A 21000-nucleotide genomic window follows, 5' to 3' on the forward strand; every position below is an offset into this window, starting at 1 on the left:
TCTTCTGTGAAGCATCTGTTCATATCCTTAGCCCATTTGTTGATTGTGTTATTTGTATTCTTGGTGTAGAGTTTTTTGAGTTCTTTATATATTCTGGAAATTAGTGTTCTATCTGAAGTATGAGTGGCAAAGATATTCTCCTACTCTGTAGGCCCTCTCTTCGCATTGCTAATAGTTTCCTTTGCTGAGAGAAATCTGTTTAGTTTGAATCTATTCCAGTTATTGATTCTTGCTTTTATTTCTTGTGCTATGGGAGTTCTGTTAAGGAAATCTGATCCTAAGTCAACCAGTTGAAGATTTGGACCTACTTTTTCTTCTATAAGATGCAGGGTCTCTGGTCTGATTTCAAGGTCCTTGATCCATTGTGAGTTGATTTTTGTGCAGGGTGAGAGATAGGGGTTCAGTTTCATTCTGTTGCATATGGATTTCCAGTTTTCCCAGCACCATTTGTTGAAGAGGCTATCTTTTCACCATTGCATATTTTTGGCACCTTTGTCTAGTATAAGAAAATCGTATTTATTTGGGTTTGTGTCCGTGTCCTCTATTCTGTACCATTGATCTACCTGTCTATTTTGGTGCCAATACCATGCCATTTTTGTTACTATTGCTTTGTAGTGTAGTTGAAGTTCTGGTATTGAGATACCCCCTGTTTCATTCTCCCTGCTAAGGATTGCTTTAGCTATTCTGGGTTTCTTATTCTTCCAGATGAATTTCATGATTGCTTGCTCTATTTCTGTAAGGTACATCATTGGGATTTTAATTGGAATTACATTGAATCTGTATATCACTTTTGGTAGTATGGCCATTTTGACAATATTAATTCTGCCTATCCAAGAACATGGGAGATCTTTCCATCTTCTAAGGTCTTCCTCAATTTCTTTCTTCAGTGTTTTGTAGTTTTCATTGTAGAGATCTTTTACCTCTTTGGTTAGATTGATTCCCAAGTATTTTTTTTTTTTTTGAGGCTTCTGCAAATGGAGTTGTTTTCCTCATTTCCCTTTCAGCTGTTTTGTCGCTTGCATATAAAAATGCTTTAGATTTATTCGTGTTGATTTTATAGCCTGCTATATTGCTGAATTCATTGATGAGGTCTAGAAGTTCTCTGGAGGAGTTTTTTGGATCCTCTAAATATAGAATCATGTCATCAGCAAATAGTGACAGCTTAAGTTCCTCCTTTCCTATTTGTATCCCTTTAATTTCTTTGGTCTGTCTAATTGCTCTGCCTAGAGTTTTGAGGACAATGTTGAATAGAAGTGATGAAAGAGGACATCCCTGTCTTGTTCCTGTTTTTAAAGGGAATGCTTTAATTTTTTCACCATTTAGAATGATACTGGCCATGGGCTTAGCATAAATAACCTTTACAATATTCAGGTATATTCCTACTATCCCTATTTTTTCTAGTTTTGAGCATGAAGGGGTGTTGTATTTTGTCGAATACAACGTCAACGGAAATAACCATATGTTTCTTATCCTTAAGTTTGTTGACATGATGGATTACGTTTATTGATTTGCGGATGTTAAACCCATCCTTGCATTCCACAGATGAATCCCACTTGATCGTGGTGCACAATTTTCTTAATATGTTTTTGGATACAGTTTGCCAATATTTTGTTAAGGATCTTTGCATCTATATTCATCAAGGATATTGGTCTAAAATTTTCTTTCCTTGATGTGTCTTTTCCTGGTTTGGGTATGAGGGTGATATTAGCTTCCTAGAATGAGTTTGGTATAGGGTACCCTCTTTTTCTATTTCCTGGAATACTTTGAGAAGTATTAGAATGAGTTCTTCTTTGAAGGTCTTGTTGAACTCGGCTGAGAATCCATCTGGTCCTGGGCTTTTCTTGTATGGTAAGTTTTTAATGGCTTCTTTTATTTCATTGCTTGATATTGATCTGTTTAAATTGTGTATGTCCTCCTGGTTCAGTTTGGGAGGAGCATATGTCTCTAGAAATTTGTCAATGTCTTTGGTAGTTTCTATTTTTTTGGAATGCAGATTTTCGAAGTAGCTTCTCATTATGTTATGTATCTCAGTGGTGTCTATTGTGATGTTTCCTTGTTCATCACGAATTTTTGTAATTTGAGTTTTCTCTCTCCTCTTTGTTAGTGTGGCTAAGGGTTTGTCTGTTTTGTTTACTTTTTCAAAGAACCAACTTTTTGTTTTGTGGATTTTTTGAATTGTTTCTTTTGTTTCAATTTCATTGATTTCAGCTCTGATTTTAATTATTTTCTGTCTTCTACTGGCTTTGCTGTTATTCTGTTCTTCGTTTTCTAGGGCTTTGAGCTGTAATGTTAGGTCATTTAGATGTTGACTTTTCATTCTTTTCTGGGATGCGCTGCATGTAATGAATTTTCCTCTTAGTACTGCTTTCATAGTGTCCCAGAGATTTTGATATGTTGTATTGTCATTCTCATAAGAATTTTTTTAATCTCCTCCCTGGAGTTTTCTGTTATCCAGGTTTCATTCAATAGCATATTATTTAGTCTACAGGTGTTGGAGTAATTTCTGTTTTTTATTTTGTCATTGATTTCTACTGTCAGTTCATTATGATCTGATAGAACACAAGGCAGTATCTCTATTTTTTTGCATTTCCTAAGGGCTGCTTTGTGGCATAACATATGGTCTATTTTCAAGAAGCTTCCATGTGCTGCTGAGAAGAAAGTGAATCCGCTCGTTGATGGATGGAATATTCTATATATGTCTATTAAGTCTAGGTTATTGATTGTGTTATTGAGTTCTATGGTTTCTTTGGTTGGTTTTTGTTTGGAAGATCTATCTAGTGGTGACAGTGGTGTGTTAAAGTCACCCAGAATTATTGTGTTGTGGTCTATGTGATTCCTGAAATTGAGAAGGACTTGTTTGATGTACAGGGATGCACCATTGTTTGGGGCATAAATATTTACTATCGTTATGTCTTCCTGATTTATGGTTCCCTTAAGCAGTATGAAATGTCCTTCTTTGTCCCTTCTGACTAACTTTGGCTTGAAGTCCACTTTATCTAAGGATGGAAACCCCTGCTTTTTTACTGAGTCCATGTGTGTGGTAGGTTTTTTTCCCATCCTTTCACCTTTAGTCTGTGGATGTCTTTTTCTATGAGATGAGTCTCTTGCAGGCAGCCTATTGTTGGGTGTTTCTTTTTAATCCATTCTGCCAGTCTATGTCTTTTGATTGATGAGTTTAGGCCATTAACGTTCAGGGTTATTATTGAGATATGATTTGTATTCCCAGTCATTTGGGTTTATTTTTGGTTTTAACTTGGCTCGGTTTCTCCTTTGGTTTTTCTCTAAGGTAGTTCCTCCCTTTGCTGACCTACATTGTTTTTTTTTCCATTTCCTCCTCATGGAATATTTTGTTGAGAACATTCTGTAGTGCAGGCTTTCTATTTGTAAATTCTTTTAACTTTTGTTTATCATGGAAGGATTTTACTTCATCTTAAAACCTGAAGGTTAATTTTGCTGGGTATAGGATTCTTGGTTGGCAACCATGTTCTTTCAGAGCTTGAAATATGTTGTTCCAGGCCCTTCTAGCTTTTAGAGTCTGGGTTGAGAAGTCGGCTGCTATCCGTATTGGTCTCCCCCATATGTAATCTGATGCTTTTCTCTCACGGCCTTCAAAATTCTATCTTTATTTTGAATGTTAGGCATTTTCATTATAACGTGCCTTGGTGTGCATCTGTTGTGATTTTGTGCATTTGGTGTTCTGTAAGCCTCTTGTATTTGATTTTCCATTTCATTCTTCAGGTTTGGGAAATTTTCCGATATTAATTCATTGAATAGGTTGTTCATTCCTTTGGTTTGTATCTCTGTGCCTTCCTCAATCCCCATAATTCTTAAATTTGGTCTTTTCATGATGTCCCATAGTTCTTGGAGATTCTGTTCATGATTTCTTACCATCTTCTCTGTTTGGGCAACTTTATTTTCAAGATTAAATATTTTATCTTCATTGAGATTCTGTCTTCCAAGTGGTCTTGTTTGTTGGTGATGCTTTCCATTAAGTTTTTTATTTGGTTTATTGTTTCCTTCATTTCAAGGATTTCCGTTTTTTTTTTTTTTTAATAGAATCTCTCTTTGTTGAATGATCTTTTGCTTCCTGCAGTTGCTCTTTCAGCTTATTGGTATTATCATTCATTGCCTGCATTTGCTCTCTTATCTCATCCTTTGCTTCGAGAATCATCTTAATCATGTATAATCTGAAGTCCTTTTCTGACATTTCTTCTAACATACTGTCATTGGATTCTATTAATATAGAATCTAGAATTGTTTGGATCATTTTCTTCCTTTGTTTTTTCATGTTGTTCATGTATTTTTTCCTCTAGCAGTGCAGATCTGGGGTATTGCAGATTCCCCCCTATAGGCTTATAGTGGTCCTATAGGTTTCCGAAACCTTTTCTTTAAGGGGAGATCAATATTAGCAGTGCCCAGTTCAAGCAGTATGTAACCCTAGACAATAACAAAATTGTCATAATAAAGAGAATGAGTTCAATTATTATCTTCAGTATAACAAACAGATTTGCAATAAGGTCTACAGTTTCTAATAGAGGACAAAGAGGATGCAGAGGGATATAGGATGTAGCTGTTATGAGATAAGAAAAGAATATATAGAAGTTCTAGATAATAGAAAGGGTGAGAGTGTAATCAAAAGAAATTGGATGTTAGCATACAAAAAGGGAGAAAGAGACTCTGAGGGAACAGGTAAACAAAAGGAAGAGAGAGCCAAAACAAGTAAAGAAATAAAAACTTAAAATTGTTCAATAAGGAGAAGAAAGAATAATCTACACTATAACAGTCATATAGAATTCAAACCTTCCAGTCTTCAGTAGCCTGATGCATGAGAGGTACCTGACAATGAGCTTCAAGTCTCCAGCAGGAGTCCCAGGATGGGATTTGCTCCACTGAAAGATCGGAGCTACAGCTTCCAGAATTATCCAAGATGGCCCCTCTGGCGTCCAAATGTGTTGGCAAATGGGGAGCTGCAGCTCGGTGTGTGAATGTGGTTGGCTGGCAGTCCTGGAGGTGGGGTGCGGTTGGTCAGGCAGGGGTCCCTGGAGGTCAGGTGTGTTTGGTGTGGTTGGGGGATCCTGGAGACTGGGTGCAAGCAGTCGGTCTGGGGTCCTGGTGATAGGGCGCAGGCAGTTGGTCTGGGGGTCCTGTCAGCAGGGAGCAGTCAATATGAGGGCCTCAGAGGCATGGAGTGATAGGTCGGGATGAGGGATCCTGGAGATGGGGCTCAGTCAGTCCAGCCAGGAGTCCTACGGGTCCTGACTGTTGTCTCAAAATGGTGGCAACCATGTGTAACCAAACCTGCAGGTACTGTGGCAGAGAACTTCCAGGCAACAGCCGGCAGCTGGCGCTCCACTGGCGGTCTGCGGTCAGTCTGCTGGCAGCTGTTGGACGATCGGGAGATGAACTGCGGTTGGTGGGTGATGTGTAGGTGAAAGGCATGCAATGGACAGGCAAGAGGCAGGCAAATGGCGGATGATAGGCGCCTGACAGTGAGCAATCTGCACTCAAAAAAGGCGTTGATATGCTGGCAGACTGCAGGTGATCACAGTAGACAAATGGGCTAAACAGCAGGGGATCGATAAACAGCAAAAACTGCCTCACCAAGAAATAGATATCCTCTGCTTGAAAGTGGAGTTCCGGAGTGACAAGGAATGCAGCCTCCCTCTAGTCCGCCATCTTGGATTCACATTTTTTAAAAAAAGTAAAAATATAAAATACAGAACTAAACTGTAATATACTATTCAGACATCCCATTACTCAATAAATTGATGCATGAATAATATTTGGATTCAAAGATGGTAGAGGTATGAGAGAGAGGGGAAAAAAGGATAGTTTCAATGGAAAATTGAATGATTGCTTTCATTGACTTTCAAAAATTTCTCAGCTTCCCTTCTCTGCCAATAGTTGGGGGTTTCTGAAGTTTGATGTTAGCTCCAGTTCAGTGGGGGCCAGACCCATTGGGTGGGTGGACTGATAGCAAGATGCCCTCATACCCTCTTCCAGTCTTCCGACCTATTATAGCCAGCGCTTTCTGTCCATATGGACTTCAGGGCTCACTGAACTGGAGAGAACCCAGTTTTATCCAGTTTCTCCAGCATGTTCTCACCTCAGGGAAATTTCCCTAGTCTCCGGCTTTCCACACTGGCCCATGCAAACCTAGCTGCAATCTGATAGACCTGGGCCTTAGCTTCCCTGGGCTCTGCCTTGCTGCAGTCCCAAGATCTCAATGCCTTTTCAGCTTGCAGAGAGACCACCCGGAATGTGCTCACACAAAGGAGCAACCCTACATAGAGGTAGCCAGAGGGCAGCCATTAGCACATCTAGCAGAAGGCCCTCAGGTGCAACCAGACCTGCAGGTACCCCAATATATCTTCAGGCCCTGGCTGGTGTTCCCAGACTGAGGTGGCCACAACCCAAGATGGTACCATTGGTGGCAGCAAACCTGTAGGCCCTGGCAGGTATCCCAAGATAGTGGTGGCTACATGTAATCAAACCTGTGGGTACTGTGACAATGAACTTCCAGGTAATAGCAGGCAGCAGGTGATCTGCTGGCAGTGTGTGGGCTGCCTGAAGGTTCACAGTGGGCGATCAGTGGGTAGATGTCAGGCAGTAGACGATGGGTGAATGGAAGGTGGGCAAAGGGCAGGCAAGAGGCAGGCAGACAGGCAAATAGCAGATAATAGGCAGTGGTCAGAGAGTGATCTATGTTCAAAAGGTGGGCTATATACTGGCAGATGGTGGGGGACTGCAGTGGACAAATCAGGGGTACACAGTAGGGGATCAGTGGGCAACGATGTCTGCCTCATAGAGAAACAGTATTTCCTCTGCTTGAATCCTGATTCATGGAGCGACAAGAAATGCAGCCTTCCTCTAGTCCACCATCTTGGATCTCCCAGGATTTTAAACATGTTCTTCAGCATCAAGGATCAATTCTATCAACGTATAAAACTTCTTCACCTCATTAGAAATCTCCACCCACTTAAGCTTGCACACATCTCCAGAAAAATCTTTAAATGCTGCTTTTTCCCAGTCCCTATGTGACCCAGTAGTTTTGAGCTTGGAGATGTCATTGGATGGAAGGTTGTTTTTCATGCATTCCAGCAAAATTAGCGTATCTTCTTGAGACCAGCGATCCTAGCCTTTGGGTGTGGCCATTTCCAGGTCTGTGGGATAGTCGGCTTCTCCATTCATCCTCCAGCTATCCTGCCACTTCTTTGGTCAAAATGGCACGGCAACCCAGGGTCAAAGCCACCTTACCCTTTGGAAGAGATACTGGTCCCCACTCAGACAGGCTGAGAGATGGGGGTCTTTCTATCCTACCTCCATCCCAAAGGGAAGCGGGGCACAGGTCCCAGCTCTCAGTAAGATCCAGCCAGGATGCCCATACTTAATGGGAGTGCACCCTTCCCTTGTTCTTTTTTAACTGATTTTTTGTCTTAAACTCTGTTTTGTCAAATAAATATAGCTAATCCTGATATTTTTCAGATTTCACTTGCTTTGAATATCTTTCTTCAACCTTTTACTTTCAGTCTATGTTATGTCTTTGCAGGTGACGTGAGTTCCTTGTTTGTTGCATATTTTGGGGTCTTGTTTTTTTAATCCACTCATCCAGTTTGTCTCTTTTAATTGGAGAATTAAGACCATTTTCATTCATAGTTATAATTGAATGGTAGATGCTTGTTCTTGTTATTTTGTTGATTTTCTTCTTGTTTTGAATATTCAGTGTTCCTTTCTTACTGTCTTATTCATCTTAGAACTCTGATGGTTTACTGTATTGATAATGTTTGAGTCTTTCCTATTTTTCATTTGCATTTTCACCCTTCTAGGGGGATTTATTCTTTCACATGATCTCCTGACTATGTTTGTCTTTCTACTTCCTCTGGGCGTAGAATTCCTTTAAGCATTTTTTCTATTGCTGGTCTAGTGGTCATGAATTCCCTTAATTTATGTTTATCTGGATGGTCTCTATTTATTCTTCAGTTCCAAAGAATTATCTAGCTAGCTATAGTAATCTTATAGTAATCATTAGGACTTCAAATACATTATTCCGTGCCTTCCTGGTCATTAGAATTTTTGCTGAGAAATATACTATTAGTTTATAAGTTTGCCTTTAAATGACTTGGTGATTCTCTTTTGAGATTTTAATATTCTTTCTTTGTTCTGTAGTTTTGGCACATTAACTACATAATATGTTTGGAGAGGTTCTTTTCTGGGTATGTCAATTTGGTTCTGAATAACTCCTATGCTGGTTGTCTGTGCTTTTTCCAGAATTTGAGAACTTTTCTGTTATTTCATAGAATATGTTTTATAATCCTCAGTTGCCATTCTTCTCCCTCTGTATGATGATTATGTAGGTGTTTGGTCTTTTAATTGTGTCCCAATATCTTGCATGTTCTATTCTTCATTTTCTTTTCTTCATTGCTGTCTAAATGTACTGTTTTGGCAGAGTCATTATCAAGCTCTGATATTCTTTCTTCTGCTTGATGTAGCCTGTCATTGAGGCTTTCAACTGATTTTTTAATTTGACTTTGAGCTTTTTATTTCCAAGATTTCTGTTTGTTTCTTTTCAAAATCTCTATCTCTATTAAATTGCTCATTCATATACTGCATTGTGTACCTTCATTCATTGAACTGTTTGTTTTTCATTTTCTTGGATTTTACTGAACTTTAAAAAATCATTCTTTGTGTGGCATTTCATATACTTTGTTATCTTTGGAATTTGTTACTATGGAGTTGTGAACTTTAAGAAGTGAGATATTACTTTATTTTTTTCATATTTCTTGTGTTTCTCTTTTGGGATTTACATATCCATTGGGATAAATCTCTCTTCTTTTATGTGGTGACCTTATGTGACTTTCTTCTTATGTGGCCTTTTTTGTGACTTGGGGTATTGGTTTGTTGTATAATGTTGAGTTTATTTTCAGCTAGACTCCATATTGTAACATACCTGTACCTTTTTTGGTTGTGAATTATGAGTTTGGGCTCAGAGTGTACTGTTTCAGGATCAGAGTAACCCACTGTCTCTGCAAGTCTTGAAAGGAGGGGAAACTCTTACACTCAGGTAGATGTGGTGTAGGCAGCAGAGTATGTGGGATGTGCCTTCCGTGGCTACTCCTGTTATGGAAGTGGTAGTCCCTATCAGGAGTTGGAGATTTCCATAGGCACTATTACTGTTACTTGAAAGTGATTACTATTACTTGAAAGTGATTCAGAGGAGGTTTCAAGATGGCAGTATCACTTGGGGCTGTGGTGTGCACCTGTAATCCCAGTGGCTTGGGAGGCTGAGGCAGGAGGATTGCAAGTTCAAAGAAACCCTCAGCAACTCAGTGAGGCCTTAAGCAACTCGGTGAGATCCTGTCTCTAAATAAAATGCAAAAGAGGACTGAGGATATGACTCTGTTTAAGCACCTCTGGGTTCGATTCCCAGTACAGAGAGAGAGAGAGAGAGAGAGAGAGAGAGAGAGAGCGAGAGCGCAGTATAGAGGTTGCTTTCCTGGCTGCTCTGGGGTGTGAAACCAAGAAAACTGTTAGGCAGCTTCTCAGCATGGTGGGTGAGCAAAAGAAAGCGGGGGGGCTTTATTGGAATTTAATAGCGAACATTCAAGGTAGATCAGGGACTTAGGAGGTTGGGTATAAAAAATTAAGGAAGAACCCAGCACCATAGCTACTGTTGTGGCCAGAGGCACTAGCCAGAGTGATCCTCTGCAAACAAAATAGAGGGATAAGGGAATTAAAGGAACCTGCATTTTTAGGAAGCTTGAGTTGTGTCTGAGATCAAAGACACCATCTGACTAAACTGAAATATGCCCTACATAATATCCTAGTGTAAGAAAGAGCCCCATCTCTCCCAGCTGTGTGCAGAGGACAGAGAAAGGAACCATTTTGTTCCTATGGTGTGGGGGCCAGCAGCTGGGGAAGCCAATTCCTGGCAAAACTGAGTCTGGCCTGAAATATAAGCCCAGCAGACCCACACTGCATGACAGACTGTGCCTAAATGACCAGGAGGAAATCACTTTAAAGCAAATGCCATAATTTCATTCTTCTTTATGACTGAGTGAATATTCCATTGTGTATATGTACCATTCTTCCTTTAATTTTTTATCTCAGTCTTCTCTCCTCCTCATAATTATCACATCCTGTATCACTTCTCTCCCTGTCTACCATTCAAAATTATAAACCCTTTTGCAAACTCACTGTTTTTATTATAAGCAACAACTGACCACTTCTGTTTATTGTGACAATTAACATTGTAGATGTCATAGGAACTATAAGGTTTAATGCTATATGTTGTTTGCATTGGTTGTTGTTATATTGTCTCCCCCTAAATGGTGAGGTGCTGGAAACCTTCAGGGACACTATAAGCCCACAGGGTGGAAACTCCGCTGCCTCATACCCGTATTGTTAGATGGGTGGACACACAAACAATATGAAAAGGCAAGGTAACAAATCACCCCAAACAGACCAAGATACTTCAACAACAGAATCCATTGACATCACAGTGGAAGAAATATCAGAGAAGGAGTTTAGAATATACATGGTTAAACTGATCTGTGAGGTAAAGGATGATATAATGAGTGAAATCAGAGATAAGATACAGGAACTGAAAGATCACTTCAATTAAGAGAGATTCTGAAAAAAATCAAGCAGAAATCTCAAAATGAGGGAATCAAACCAAATTAAAAATTCAATGGAAAGCATCACCAACAGACTAAATAACTTGGAAGACAGAGTTTTAGGCAATGAAGACAAAATATATAATCTTTAAAATAAAGCTGACCATGGAGAAAAGATGTTAAGAGACCATGAACAGAACTTCTAAGAAATATGGGATAATTGGAAAAGACCATATTTAAGATTTATTGGGATAGATGAAGGCTTGAAGATACAAAGGGATGCATAATTTTTTCAATGACATAATATCAGAAAATTTCCCAAACCTAAAGAATGAAATAGAAAATCAAATACCAGAGGCTTACAGGACCCCAATTATACAAAAGTACAACAGAACCATGGCAAGGCACATTATTATGAAAATGACTAACATATAGAACAAGGATAGAATTTTAAGAGCTTCCAGAGTAAAATGACACATTATATTTAGAGGGAAACCAGACTGATCTCAGCTGATTGCTCAACCTTGACCCTCAAAGCTAGGAGGTCTTGGAATAATGTGTACCAAACTCTGAAAGTAAATGGATGCCAGCCTAGAATAACATATCCAGCAAAATTAAGCCTCAGAATTGACATTGAAATTAAAACCTTCCATGATAAACAAAACAAATTCACAACTAGAAAGCCTATACAACAAAACATACTCAATAAGGTATTTCATGAAAAAGAAATAAAAATGAAGTGAAAACCAGCAAAGGGAGGAACTACACTAGAAGAATAGTCAATAAATGGAGAAAGTGATTCAAATTAAAAACCATAAATAAACCAAAATGACAGGGAATAAAAATCATTTCTCAATAATAACATTGAATGTAAATGACCTAAACTCATCAATCAAAAGACATAGACTGGCAATTTGATTAAAAAACAAGACCCAATAATATGATGTCTCCTAGACACTCACCTCAGAGGCAAAGACATTCAAGACTAAAGGTAAAGGGATGGGAAAAAACTTATCATTCACATGGATCTCATCAATAAGCAAGGGCTTCTATCCTCATATCAAATGAAGTGGACTTCAAGCCAAAGTTAATCAGAAGGGACAAAGAAGGACATTTCATACTGCTTAAAGTAATTACACATCAATAAGACATAATAATCATAAATATTTGTGTCCCAAACAATGGAGCATCTTCACATCAAAAAACAAAACAAAATAAAAATGCTCTCAATTCCAAGAATCAAGTAGACCACTCTCACCACCGGATAGATCCTTCAAACAAAAACTAAATAAAAAAGCTGTAGAACTAAAAAGTACAATTAATAATTTAGACTTACTCAAAATATATAGAATATTTCATCCATCAATGCGTGAATACACTTTCTTCTCAGTAGCACATGGAGCCTTCTCTAAAATAGACCATATCTTGGGCCATAGAGCAACTCTTAGCAAACACAAAAAAATAGAGATAATACCTTGCATTCTGCAAATAATCCAATCGACAAATGGGCTAAGGAAATGAATAGACACTTCACAGAAGAAGATCTACAAGCAGCCAACAAACTTATGAAAAAATGTTCAACATCTCTAGTAATAAGAGAAATGCAAATCAAAACCACCCTAAGATTCCATCTCACCCCAATTAGAATGGCGATTATCAAGAATACAAGCAACAACAGCTGTCGGCGAGGATGTGGGGAGAAAGGTACACTCATACATTGCTGGTGGGGCTGCAAATTAGGCAGCCACTCTGGAAAGCAGTGTGGAGACTCCTTAGAAAACTTGGAATGGACCCACCATTTGACCCAGCTATCCCACTCCTTGGCCTATACCCAAAGGACTTAAAATCAGCATATTACAGAGATACAGCCACATCAATGTTCATAGCTGCTCAGTTCACAATAGCCAGATTGTGCAACCAACCTAGATGTCCTTCAATTGATGAATGGATAAAGAAACTGTGGTATATATATATATATATAATGGAATATTACTCAGCCATAAAGAATGATAAAATTATGGCATTTGCAGGCAAATGGATGAAATTGGAGAATATCATGCTAAGTGAGATAAGCCAATCTCAAAAAACCAAAGGACGAATGATATTGCTAATAAGTGGATGATGACACATAATGGGGGGTGGGAGGGGTTAGTGTTAGGGTTAGAGTTAGGGTTAGGGAGGGGGGCAAGAATGGAGGAAGGAAGGACTGTATAGAGGGAAAAGAGGGGTGGGAGGGGTGGGGGGGAAGGGAAAAAATAACAGAATGAATCAAACATTACCCTATGTAAATTTATGATTACACAAATGGTATGCCTTTACGCCATGTACAAACAGAGAAACAACATGTATCCCATTTGTTTACAATAAAAAAAATAAAAAATAAAAAATAAAAAAAATACTTTGCATTCTATCAAATCATAATGGATTGAAATTAGATATCAATGATAATAACAGGTGTGGTGGCACACACCTGTAATCCCAATGACTCAGGAGCCTGAGGCAGGTTATCACAAGTTCAAGTCAGCCTCATCAACTTAGTGAGAACCTAAGCAACTCAGTGAGACCTTGTCTCTTAACTAAAATACAAAAAAGAGCTGGGGATGTGGTTCAGTGGTTGAGTGCCCCTGAGTTAATGTCTGGTACCCCCCCTACCAAAAATAAGAAAGAAATCAATGATAAAATAAAAAACAGAAGCTCCTCTAACACCTGGAGACAGACTAATACACTACTGAGTGACTAGTGGATAGCAAAGAAATCAGGGAAGAAAAAACTTAGAGGTAAATGAGAATGGTGATACAACATATCAAAATCTCTGGGACACTATGAAGGTAGTGCTAAGAGTAAAGTTCACTGCAGTAAGTTCATTCATTAAAAGAATAGAAAGTCAACAAATAAATAACCTAATATTACATCTCAAAGCCCTAGAAAAAGAACAAATCAACACCAAAAATAATAGAAGACAGGGAATAATTAAAATCAGAGGTGAAATCAATGAATTGAAACAAAAAATCCAAAAAAATTGTCAAAACAATGTTGGTTCTTTGAAAAAATAAATAAAATTGATTAATTTTAGCCAAGCTAATGAAGAGGAAGAAAACTCAAATTACTAAAATTCGTGATGACAAAGGAAATGTCACCATAGACATTACTGAAATATAGATGATAACCAGAAACTATTTTGAAAATTTATACTCTAATAGAAAATCTTGAAGACATTGACAAATTTCTAGAGACATATGACCTATCCAAATTGAATCAAGAGGACATAAAAATCTAAACAGATGAATTTCAAGCAATAAAATTGAAGATACCATCAAAAGCCCACCAACAAAGAAAAGCCCAGAACTTGATGGATTCTTAGCAGAATTCTACCAGACCTTCAAAGAAGAACCAACTCCAATCCTCCTCAAATTATTCCATGAAGTAGAAAAGGAGGGATTCCTTCCAAACTCATTCTATGAAGCTAATATAACCCAGGTACCAAAACCAGACAAAGACACATCAAGGAGAGAAGACTTCAGACCAATAACATGATAGTGGAATGCATTTATATATTTTGATAGAACATACATAAATGGAGTGTAATCTCTCACTTTTTTGATTATACATATTGTAGGATCATAATAATACTGGCACTCACATACAAAAATATATTAAAAAGATAGTGCACCATGATTAAGTGGGGTTCATCCCAAGGATGCAAGGTTGGTTCAAAATACAGAAATAAGAAAATATAATTCATCACATCAGTAGACTTAAAGACAAGAATCACATGGTTATCTCAATAGATGCAGAAACAGGCATTTGACAAAATACAGCATCCATTCATGTTCAAAATACTAAATACTAGGGATAGTAGGAACACCTCAACATTGTAAAAGCTACATATGTTAAACCCAAGGCCAACAGCATTCTAAATGGAGAATAATTTAAAGCATTCCCTTTAAAACCTGGAGGAAGACAAGGATGCCCTCTTTCACCACTCTATTCAGCATAGTCCTTGAAAGACTATGTTGAACAGAGCAGTTGGACAGCAGAAAGAAATTTTAAAAGCGAGGAATACAAAAAGAAGAATCAAACTATCCCTATTTGCCAATGACATGATTCTATATTTAGAAGATCAAAAAACTCAACCAGAAAACTTCTAGAACTCATAAATGAATTCAGGAGTGGCAGGACATAATATTAACACCCATAAATCAATTACATTCCTATACATGAGTGATGAGTCAACTGAAAGAGAAATCAGGAAAACTACCCCATTCACAATAGCCTCAAAGAAAATATTTGGGACTCAATCTAACAGAAGAGGTAAAAGACCTCTACAATGAACACTACAGAACACTAAAGAAATGGAAGAAGACCTTAGAAGATGGAAAGAGCTCCCATGTTCTTGGATAGGCAGAATTAATATTATCAAAATGGCCATATAGTAAAAGTGTTATATAGATTTAATGCAATTCCTATTAAAATTCCAGTGAGTTCTTCATAGAAATAGCAAAAACAATCATGAAATTCATTTGAAAAAATAAGAGACAAGCCAAAACAATCCTGAGAAAAGTGGAGCAGGAGGTATCACAGTACCAGAATTAAATTAGACTACAGAGCTATAGTAACAAAAAGACCCATGATGACAGTAACCAAACAAAAACAGTAACCAAAACAGACCTGAAGACCAATGGAACAGAATAGAAGACATGGACAAAATCACATAAATACAGTTAATTGTTATGGGGTGCAACTTAAGAACAGACCGATCACCACTGAGAAGTCCAAATTTGAGAGTCTTTATTAAGCCAGCCAGCTGACTGTCTCACACAATGCCCCAAAAAATGGCTATTGGGAGAACAGCCCTGACCATAGGGTTGTAGGGGTTCTTATACCAAAAATCACATTAACCATAAGTGTCTGTTGCTATGATTTGAAATTACACATTAACATCATGAGATCATCGACAGAGGGGGAAGTGGGTCAAAGTGACCCTTACCTAGGTACAAACTAAAGAATGGTTACTAACATCCACACAATCACCGTTCACATAGTACATTGTTTAGGAGCAATAGGAATCAAAAGAGAGCAATTCTTTACTACATAGGAGTTGCCATTGTATATTATTAAACAAGTCACACCAAGTAACTGATGATGGGCACAGAGGCGGGGTGTTCCCATGGGGGAAACTTATTTCCTACATAACATGAAGTCTCAGAGCAAAATGGAGTCTGTTTAGTCATTTCCCTTAAGAGTCTGGCCTATAACTTTCTCATGGAGTCAGATCTGTCAGCCCATCACATTAATCTCATACTAGACAAAGTCACTGTAAACATACATTGTAGAAAAGATAGCTTCTTCACCAGATGGTGCTGGGAAAACTGGAAATACATATGTAGTTAATGAAATTAGACCCTTATCTCTCACCCTGCACAAAACTCAACTCAAAGTGGATCAAGCACCTAGGCATTAGACCAAAGACCCTGTGCCTACTAGAAAAAAAAGTAGGACCAAATCTCTATCATGTTATTTTAGGAACTGAATTCCTCAACAAGACTCCTAAAGTGCAAGAAGTAAAATCAAGAATCAATAAATGGGATGGTATCAAACTAGAAAGCTTCTTCACAGCAAAGGAAACAATCAAGAACATGAAGAGAGAGCCTACAGAATGAGCCTACATTTTTGCCACCTGCACCTCAGATAGAGCATTAATCTCCAGGTTATTCAAAGAAAAAAAAAAAAACTTAAAACCAATAAACCAAATAACCCAATCAATAAATGGGCAAAGGAACTGAACAGACAGAAGAAGAAATATGAATGGTTAACAAATATGTGAAAGAATGTTCAACATCTCTAGCAATTAGACATTTTCCTTAAATAGAAGTGTGTGCCAGAGTTCAGGTGGGACTGGATTGTGGTCAAAGCTGGGCTTTACTCCTCTCCGCTGAGCTGGGAATCAGCAGTAGAGCACCTGCCCAATGTATTTGAGACCAAGAGCTCAATCCCTAATACCAGAATGAAAAAAGGGAGTGAAAGACGATTAAAAATTTAAAGAATAAAAATGTATACTGGGGCTGGGGATATAGCTCAGTTGGTAGAGTGCTTGCCTAGCATGAAAAAGGCCCTGGGTTCAATCCCTGGCACCAAAAAAAGCAAAACAAAAATGTATACTATGTGCCAGGTATGGTGGCACACACCTGTAATCCCAGCGGCTTAGGAGGCTGAGGCAGGAGGATTGCAAGTTCAAAGCCAACCTCAGCAACAGTGAGGTGCTGTCTCTAAATAAAATACAAAATACGACTGGGGATGTGACTCAGTGGTCAAGTGCCCCTGAGTTTAATCCCCAGTACCAAAAAAGTATCTATCTACCTACCTACCTATCTATCTATCTGAAGGAAAATGAGAAAGAAGAGAAAAATCCAATTAAAAATAAAAACAAGGTAAAATAAGAAAAATATTAATGAGAAATTAAAAATAATAATAAAAGGCTGAATAGATGGAGAAAAAATATATCAGTCAAAAATTCCTCCTTGTTGGTGTTCTTGAAAATGCTGAGATTCTTCTAAGGTCAGAATATGACAGCATGCGGCAGGTGGGTAGTAGGTGGCATCTGCAGCTTGTACATCCTCTTGACTCCCGCCAGATGGGTTGGCATGGAGTCAGGCTGCGCCCCAAATTTCTAGTTGAGCGGTTAAGATAATGTTAACTGGCAGGTGTATGTCCTCTCTGGAAGATTTTAGTTTGCACACGCAGGAGCATGGCAAAGGTCTAGGCCATGGTGTCGCAGAATGCCTCTGGGGTGAGGGGAGCAACTGAACCCCAGAGTTCTGTGCTGGGTTGGGGATCGGTGAGTGAGAACTGGGCATTTGCTGTCCTCAGTCCCAGCACCTTCAGACCTAGCCCCCACCGGAAGCCAGATGTGAGTGGTGCTGTTTCCTAGCACAGAGGGCAGGAGTGTCAAACCACGGCACAAACTTTCAGCAAGTTTGTGTCAGAGCTCCAAAGCCAGCACTGAGTTGTGCGGCTGCTGCCAACCCAGTCAGTGTGCAAGTGAGGTGTGCAAGGGAGCCACAGATGTGACTGTACTGGGTTTTCTGATTGCAGAGTCGTTTAACCCCTAACAAAAGGGCGCTTCTCAAGATGCCTGCTAGACGCAGTGCTCTGGGAGCTCCTGAGCTAGTGAACTTCTCTGCAGCTAGCTTGCTGTGCGCGCTCCAGGTCACCTGTTGGTGCAAGCTGCTTGTCTGCACCATGCTCTGACTCTCTTTCACCCTTACCTCTTTGGAGGGGACAGTCCTCTTCCCTCCACCGAGGTTCCAGGTGCCAGGAATTGGGATATTCGCTTGTTTTATTTTTCTCATTCATTTCTGGAGTCTGCAGCTTTCGTTTTCTGTGCTGTTCATCTCTAGTGCTCACCCACAGCCACAACACAAGCAGTTATACACCTGTTACTGTTTGCAAACTAAGCACACTAGTGCTGGGCCTCTCTTTTCTCACATCTTGGGCTCTTCTACATCTTCTTTATACTTTGAAAATTAAATGATATTCAAAATTTAGACAGTTGGATTGTATTAAAACAAGTTTTGGATTTTTTTGTCATCACTACCACCTCCTGAATCTTTTGTGTGTTGGGGGTGGGTACTGGGGATTGTTTCTATGTGTGTGTGTGTGTGTGTGTGTGTGTGTGTGTGTGTGTTGCCCAGGGCACTCTTACCACTGAACTACAGCCTCAGCCCTTTTTATTTATTTATCTCTGTTTTTTCTGAGACAGGTCTCGCTAAGTTGCCAAGACTGGTTTGAAGCTGAAATCCTCCTACCCGAGCCTCCTGAGTAGCTGGGACTACATGCCTGTGCCACCACACCCAGAACCACTTCCTGAATCTTTGTTAGCTTTTTCAGTGGTGTTTACTGCCTTCTGCTTTTTCGCTTCCTCATTTGCCTTCATCTTTGCATCATACTCATCAGCTAGGGACTTCTATTCCATTGGGTTATTCTGACGATCATTTGGTATACATGTGATTTTTCTGTGAAAAGTCCAGACGCTTTTTTTTTTCTTTCTTTTTTTTTTTTTTTCCTTTCAGTGCTAGGGATTGAACTCAGGGCCTTGTGCATGCGAGGCAGGCACTCTACCAACTGAGCTACATCCCCAGCCCCACTTCGCCTTTTTGTTTCATAGGGGTAGTACTGTTCTCTTCAGATCTTGTTCTCCAAATTCATTTGCAATTAGTAGTGCTATTTGACTGTGTACTGTCTGTTCATGGCGTGGTTATAGCAGACAGACCACATGCTGTCGTCGTCATTGCTGCGATCATCTCTTTTGGTTGGATCAGCCTTTATCTGATGGCTTCTTCAGTTTGCATTTGTTCACGGCATCAACATTTTTTTTAAACAGTTCACTTGAAATATAAATCCAGGTCATTTCTACTATTGCAACTTCAGACAAACAAATCTTTCAGACTACCATTTATTTGGATTTTTGAAGATGTTTAAACTAGTTGTGGATATTCAAGGGCATGGAGTTGACATCCGCTAAGCTTTGGTGTGGCCACCTCTCAGGTGTATCATATCACAGTAGATGACAATGGCAAGAGCATGTAAGGTTTTTTTTTTGGGGGGGGGGCAATCCTGACTCAGCCTCCCAAGTTGCTGGGATCATAGGCAATGGGCCATTATGCCTGGTCTGTAAGCTTTTGATTAGAGTTTCAAGTTGTTCTGAAAAAGTTGCTTTCTGACAGTTTTTTCTAGTTTGTTCATTGCTTTTGTGACTAGACTGATACTTGGAATTCCCTATTTTATTGTTTTTGGATAGCCTATATTTTAATAAACCTAAAAAAATTCCATCTATTTTTTTATCTGCACAATACCACACTAGTTCCAGTTCTTATGACATCATGACTATTTTTGGAACTCTTAAACTGACCCCCACACATATCAGTGCTTCCTTAGTCATGTGCCTTCCCTACTGAGAAAGCTCACAGTTCCTCCTTGTCTATCAAATGATATCTCTAGGCTCAGTCGTGGCTTGGCTTTCCAACTTTCTCGCATTATTCCTTGTAACCTCACATACTTTGATGAAGCCACACTGCTAGGCTTCTCCCAAGTATGCAATTTGTTTTCCCTTATCTACTCCTTCATCTTCATTAATGCTGTTTTCTCTCCATCTGGACTGTCCCCTACCCTCGCCTCTGCTTATTGAAATACTATCCATCTCTTAAGAATCAACTTAAAAACTAGAGCCTTTTTATGAGGTCATTCCTGTGTTAATTCTCCCATTTCACCGTAGTGTGATCTGGGGTTGCTTGAAAGCTGAATCCGACCAAATTTCTTTTTCTACTGTATATGTGTAAGTTCCCCTTCAGCAAGAAAATGCACAGAACAGGAGGAAACCGCAATGCTAATGATACATCAACTAGCAAAAGGTTTGCTTAACGTCAGCCCCTTGGGCTGTTGCGCATGTCCAAGACCCAGGACTTTTTCCTATTGGGTCTTGTGTTTGTCTGGATCAGTTTTCCCCTCCCAGGAGGAGTTTCAGGTGGAGTTTAAGGTGGTGCTGAGTTCCTAGGGGGAGTGCCCTCTCTTTTGCCTTTTATGTCCATTCCCCATGCCCTGTCTCCTACCTAACACTTCCACTAAACTGCTGTGACTTTTTTTTGTCATTTACATGATGTATATCACTTAGTGCTTGTATATGTTCTGTATTCATGTTTTCATTCATTCATTCATTCCTTTCTTTCAATAAATATTTAGTAATACTTAGTCTTTGCTAGGGCCAATAGGAAAAATTGAATACTATATCTATCTGATAATTAATAATTATTATGTACTAGTTATATAATTATTATGTACAGTTTTACAATTATGTATATTTACATAATTATTATATAAAGATTATATAATTATTGAGAAAGCAAAAACCCCAGCAGGATTTTTTTTGTGTGCATGTGTGTCCTGGGGATTGAACCCAGGGTGCTTAACCACTGACAACTGAGCCATAGCCCCAGCCCTTTTTATATTTTATTTAGAGATAGGGTCTTGCTGAGCTGCTTAGGGTCTCACTAAGTTGCTGAGGCTGGCTTTGAGCTCTTGATCCTCCTGCCTCAGCCTCCTGAGCTGCTGGGATTATAGGCATGCACTACCTGCCCAGCTCCCAATAGGATTTTATGAGTGAGAAAAGCTGAGTCTAAGTTTTATAGGTTGAGTGTGAAGGGAGTATGAGAAGCCAAGGGAACAACATGTCCTAGGATGCTGAGGCAGTCTGCATTCCTACTTTCAGTTTTAGTCAACTTTTTTGTTGCTGTAACAAGAACAATGTAGACAAGAGAAAGTTTATTTTGGCTCATGGTTTCAAGGTTCAGTCCATGACTGGCCAACTCAATTGCTCAAGGCCAGAGTTGAGTCA

At 39.1% G+C, this 21000-nt stretch overlaps 1 protein-coding gene across 1 annotated transcript in view; it reads left to right on the forward strand.

Annotated features, from left to right (window-relative positions):
* Window positions 1-21000, forward strand: part of Wbp2nl (WBP2 N-terminal like) — a 50282-nt gene that overhangs the window by 11357 nt on the left and 17925 nt on the right. The gene's annotated exons all lie outside the window — the stretch shown is intronic.

Source organism: Sciurus carolinensis, chromosome 4 (assembly GCF_902686445.1).
Source record: "Sciurus carolinensis chromosome 4, mSciCar1.2, whole genome shotgun sequence".
Classification (NCBI taxonomy): domain Eukaryota; kingdom Metazoa; phylum Chordata; class Mammalia; order Rodentia; family Sciuridae; genus Sciurus; species Sciurus carolinensis.